A 6,510-nucleotide genomic window follows, 5' to 3' on the forward strand; every position below is an offset into this window, starting at 1 on the left:
TTTTTTTTAATGAGGAGATGCTATGCTATATCTGGCATAGTATCTCTTAGACCAGGGAAGGTAAGTATACTTCTTTTGCCTGCCAACATCAATTGCTTGGAGTGCCAGTGACTCTTTTTTATTGGCTATTGGACACATGTATCCTGTGAATAATCCTGTAATTTGGTTAACAGGATTTGGTCATAAAGGGTCAGGAAAGGCAGGTATTTCACTGCTTGGGACACTCTTCCAAAGAGTGCATGGCTAATATCAATTCAACCTCTAGTGAAAAAGTGAAAGTGTGTGTCACTCAGTTGTGTCTGATTCTTTGGGAACCCATGGACTGTTGCCCACCAGGTTCCTCTGTCCATGAGATTCTCTAGGCAAGAAAACTGGAGTGGGTTAGGTTTTGGCTTAAGTGTAACACCTTCAAAGACTGTCCAGTTCCAGGCTTGAAGATGTTCTTGCTGTAAGCTTCCCTGTTACAGCAAGTAAGTCTCTCTCTCTCCCAGACCATTAATTTCCCTATAGAAACCCTGCCCATCTTGCTCACCATTGAATCTTATGCTTGGGATATTGTCTGGCTCATTTGTTGTTGTTGTTGCTGTTCTGTCTCTAAGATGTGTCCAACTCTTTGTGACACCATGGACTGTAGCCAGCCAGGCTTCCCTGTCTTTCACTAGCTCCCAAGATTTGCTCAAATTCATGTTCATTGAGTCAGTGATGCTATCTAACCATCTCATCCTCTGTCACCCTTTTCTCCTTTTGCCTTCAATCATATCTTACTATGTCTGGCACACAGTAAGTTCTTAATAAATATTGCTGAATAAATAAACCGTGTGGTCCTGATCTGCATATCCAAATGTGTTCGCTACAATTTCTTCCTGTCCTAGACAGACAAGAGCCCTTGCTATTGCCTCTAAGGCTCCCCATTCCCTAACTTTCATACCTATAGACACAGTAGATTGGATTGCACCCCAGGAATGCAAACCTAACATGCCTGATTTCCATTCTGAATCCTTCAACATCCATTTTCCAACGTCACCTTCTCTAGGAAGCATTTCTTCATCTTATCTTCCCATTTTATACTTTTAGAACTGGAAGGGATCTTAAGTTTGATTTGACCCAACACTCCAAATCAACATACAAGAAAACAGGCTGCCAAGGCATGTAGGGCCTTCCCCAAGGTGACTCCTCAGTGGAGGAAAGGAGCCTAGAAGTCAGTCTCCTGTGTTTATGCCCCTGCACACACCTCCTTCTTCTTTTTTTTTTTTTTTATTTTTTATTTTTCAGTGGGTTTTGTCATACATTGATATGAATCAGCCATAGAGTTACACGTATTCCCCATCCCGGTCCCCCCTCCCACCTCCCTCTCCACCCGATTCCTCTGGGTCTTCCCAGCCCACCAGGCCCGAGCACTTGACTCATGCATCCCACATGGGCTGGTGGTCTGTTTCACCACAGATAATATACATGCTGTTCTTTCGAAACATCCCACCCTCACCTTCTCCCACAGAGTTCAAAAGTCTGTTCTGTACTTATGTGTCTCTTCTTCTGCCCTGCATATAGGGCCATCGTTACCATCTTTCTAAATTCCGTATATATGACACACCTCCTTCTTAAGGTCAAAGACCAACTTCACCGTTATCAACTGAGAGGTCTAACTCATCTGATGGATGGATGGACATATTATTAAATGCAAATGATCACAGTAGGGATATTTGCAATTAAAAAAAAGCTGTCCAACTTTCTGGGAAGAATTACTTAAGCTCAGTGTATATTTTTCCAATAAATTAGGGTATTCATGTATCAGAAATGCTCACTGTGATATGCATTTGTATGAATGATTACACTGTTTGCAAAGCATTTCTCCCTTTCATACAATTTGAATATATTCACTCCGATTCCAGATATTTTTTTAAAAAAGCACTTTCAAGCTGATGACATCACAGTGATATTAATCTCCAAAGAGAAGCTTTTATGAGTTGTAAACTACACTCTAGAACTGAAATCATTTTCTAAACTGAACTATAACTTTTATGGTAGAAGCATTTAGCAAAGGTTGAAAAGGCATTTCTGCTGCAGTATATTTTCTCCATAACCCTCACAGCGCTTTTCTAGTTTCCATTTCCCACCCCACTCACTGCTCAGCATTTTTCTAGTTTCCATTTCCCACCCCACTCACTGCTGGCTCTTTTTTTGTTTAACATGTTAACGTGTTTTGTTGTCAATGTGCCATTATTAGCAAAGATTGATTCGGAGCCCTTTGCAAAAAAGCATAGTAACAATAGTTAATGATGCATGGCCTTATCAAAGCCTTGCTATTTATACTTTCCAAACATTTTAGCATAAACCTGGTATGTTCTTCCTTATTAACTCCATCTCACAAAATCATATTCACCTTTCAAGTCCCAGCCAAGTTCATGAACAACTCAGCAGACTTTCTCCTCAAATCAGTCAGCAGTGATTGCTCCATCTGCTGCATCCAGAGAGATGAATGGCCCTTTGGATCAGGAACAGCATGAACAGCCATAAATATTTTTAGTTTGGTGGAAACCTCCTTTTGCTGCTATCTGTTCTGCTAATATACAGTGGAGAGAATAGAGAAAAAATCTATTAATGATGAATCACCAAAGTTCTAAGATGGGAATGGTTGACAGTCTGGACATTTCTCATAATCAGAAAGCTAGTAACTAGCTGATTTTAGATGAAAGTTTTTATTATGAAGACTTAAAATCTGGATTTCCTAGAAACCACTCCTGATATACAAATAAGTAGGGAGAAGGGTTACTTTCCCAGAGTTGATGGGGAAATGAAATTGCCTTGGAAAAATGAAAAGGGATCTATCAGAGGAAAGTAGCAATGCTAAATACTACTACGTGCTAGGAGTTATTTTAAGCATTTTACATCATTTTATTTAATTTATACATCCATACTGAAATAAAGAGGTTGAGTTGGCCAAGGTAACTGATTAGCTAGTGTTTGTACACAGTTTTTGTCCTAAGTATGTAAATATATATGTGGGCTTCCCAGGTGGCGCTAGTAGTAAAGGATCGCCTGCCAATGCAGGATACGTAGGAGATGTGGGTTTGATCCCTGAGTCAGGAATATCCTCTGGAGGAGGGCATGGCAACTCACTCTAGTATTCTTGCCTGGAGAATCTCATGGACAGAAGAGCCCGGTAGGCTACAGTCCATAGGGTCGCACAGAGTCAGACTGGGCTAAAGGGACTTAGCATGCACGCACACATGTATTTACCTTTTTTTTCCTCACTAGTCCACACTGCCTGCATGAAGATTATTTCCTAGAGTAACTTGGAGAAAATAGACTATTTTCTGAGAGAACCAACAAATAGGGACAACATGGCACCTGTTGTAGTGACGGACAAGGCTTTTGCTCTGTGTCTTTCTAACCAAGCAAACTTGTGTCTTGGTCCATTCTGGTTGGTATAACAAAATACCACAAAATGTTTACAAGACTGGGTAGCGTGTAAATAACAGAAACTTATTTCTCACAGTTCTAGAGTCTGAGAAGTCCAAGATAAAGGAATCAACAGATTCGATGTCTGGTGAAAGCCCAGGTCCTGGTTCTTCGATGACCAGCCTCTTGCTGTGTTCTCACAAGAGAGGTAAGGGAGCTCTCTGGGGCCTCTTTAAATAAGGGCAATAATCCCATTCATGAAGGCTCCATCCTTATGATCTAATTAGCCCCCAAAGACCCCACCTTCAAATACCATCACATTGAGGATTGTTTCAACCTATGAATTTGCCTGCTTAGTCACTCAGTCATGTCTGACTCTTTGTGACCCCATGAACTGAAGCCCACCAGGTTCCTCTGTTCACGGGATTCTCCAGGCAAGAATACTGGAGTGGATTACCATTTTCTACCTCAGGGGATGTTTCTGACCCAGGGACTGAACCCGCACCTCTAATGTTTCCTGCACTGGCAGGGTGGGTTCTTTACCACTAACTAACTCCACCTGGGAACATTCAGTCATGCTGAAAGGGAAGGGGGGGATGGGCTATGGGTCCAAGATGAAGCTGACAAAAGGGAGTCATCATGGTTCAGCCACATATACATACAGTAGAATATGATTCAGCCTTAAAAACAAATGAAATTCCATCACGTGCTGCACCTTGAGGACATTGTGCTAAGTGAAATAAGCCAGTTACACAAAGACAAATACTGTATGATTCCGCTTGTATGAAGTACCTGGAGTAGTAAATTGATAGAGACAGACCACAGAATGATGGTGGCCAGGGACTAGCGGAGGGGGCACAGGGGAGTTAGCATTGAAGGGGCGCAGAATTCCGGTTTTACAAGGTGAAAAAGAATTACAAAGACGGGTCACACAACAATGTGTGTGAACTCTACACTTAAAAACAGTTGAGATGTGTACATATAGCTGATTCATGTTGTACACCAGAAACTAACACAACATTGTAAGGTAATTATACTCTAATTAAAAACAAATAAGTAAATAAACAACCATGGAGAGCAACAACCCCAACAACAACAGAGTAATACATTTTAAGAAAACCTTTAAAAAGTAGTTGAGGTGGTAAATTTAATATTATGGATATTTTATCACAAAAATAAAAATTCGAAAGATCAGTTAGTGAATATCTGTAAGCCTCAGTTGCGCCAGGTGTTAAATGAAGATAATAGTCGATCTGTCCCACGTTGGATACAGGAAGAAAACAGAATCACATATAGAAAATGTGTTCGCGCTGCTTGACTTGTATTATCTGCTTCCCAGACGCTAACTGTCCTTGTCATCACAGTCACTGTTACTTTTGCTGTTCTCTTGCCCATCAGCAATTCTCTAGGATGCTGTCTCCTTACCATAGTGCTTCATAATGTCCAAAGCACTTACCACTCTGTGTAATTACTGTAGCTACTGGGAAGTTTGCTCTTTCATTTGCCATCCCCCACATGGGAAGCAAGAATTCCTGTTTTAATTGATCATGCTAGCCTCAAAGCCTGCAACAGAGCTGGCACACAGAAGGGCTAACACATACCATTAAAAATAAATTCTGTCTATTATGGCTGTCATCTCTATTACATGACACTCAGATATTTTTTGTTCAGCAGGTATATCCTAAATGATACAATAATCTGATGATAAAATTATTGGAGATGATTCCTAGGTGCAGCCCACACTCCTGAATCAGAATCTCCAGACAACTTCCCAGGAATCTTTGTATTTCCTTTTTTTGGGGTGGGGGGGCGGGGCACACTGCATGACATACGGGATCTTAGTTCCATGACCAAGGATTGAATCCACACCCCTTGTATCATAAGCATGGAGTCTTAACCTCTCGACCTCCAGGGAAGTTCTAGGAATCTTTATTTTTAAACAAGATCCCTGGGTAAAATGAGCACTGGTCCTTGCTACTCAAAATGTGTGCTCACTAGAAACGCAATCTCAGTCCCGACTCAGACCCACTGAATCAGAAGCTGTGTTTTAACAAGATCTCCAGGGGATGTAGATGCACATAAAAGTTTAAAAAGCACTGGATTAAGCTATATTCTCTTAGAGTTTTCAAATCTGATGGGTGTCACAAGATTATTTAGTGAAGCTGGATGGGGAGCCTGGGAAAAGGTACATTTTTGTCTTACGGTTTTGTGAATATATTCTGATGGTGAGGTAGACTTAGGAACCACCACTGGACTCCTATTTCCCACATGTAGATTAACCCACTACTTGATTTTCAAAAAGAATGGCCCCTGGTTCTCCTAGAAAAAAAAGTCATCCAGTTCTATGCCCAAAGCTGTGAGCACGTCATTAACAAAGTAACCAACAAATTAACTGAAAGTAACTGCCTACCATCACAAAAGCACAGCACAGGATGCTGGTGAGTTTTGGGGTCCCCCCGAGGAGGTGCCTTCAAGCCATTAAAAGTGAGAGATTCCCCCAGGATTGTCACAGATGGTCCTGGGGACAGTGGAATCATCCGAGAGAGCTCTACTCTCTGTTCGCCACATATTCTAAGAAATTAACTCCTGTCGCCTCCCATACCCCCATCCTTGTTTAAAGATGTGTGCTCCGTCGCTCAGTCATGTCCAGCTCTTATGGGACCCGGACTGTAGCCCACCAGGCTCTTCTGTTGGTGGGGTTTTTCAGGCAAGAATACTGGAGTTGGCTGCTATTTCCTCCTCCAGGGGATCTTCCCGACCCAAGGATTGAGCCTGAATTTCCTGCATCTCCTGCATTGGCAGGCGGTTTCTTTACCACTGAGCCACCTGGGGAGCCTGTTTAAAAATAGGTTTTATTATTATTCAGGGATGATGAGGCCAACAGATCAGGAGAGGACTGCCTTTGAAAAGATAGTTTGTTATAGTTCTCAAGAGGAGGGACATTCATGCCATAGTGGGAGGTACCAGGGTTGGTCAGGAAGCAAAAGAAGAAAGAGGAGGGAACATGGGAATAAGAGCCTTTACTGTGGTTTCTCTGAGAAGAAACATGTGAGGCAGAGAAAGTAGGCTTGGGCTAACCTCAGCAGGCTCTGGAGTAAGGGGTGTCCCTAG

This window comes from Muntiacus reevesi, chromosome 12, assembly GCF_963930625.1.
Source record: "Muntiacus reevesi chromosome 12, mMunRee1.1, whole genome shotgun sequence".
Lineage (NCBI taxonomy): Eukaryota > Metazoa > Chordata > Mammalia > Artiodactyla > Cervidae > Muntiacus > Muntiacus reevesi.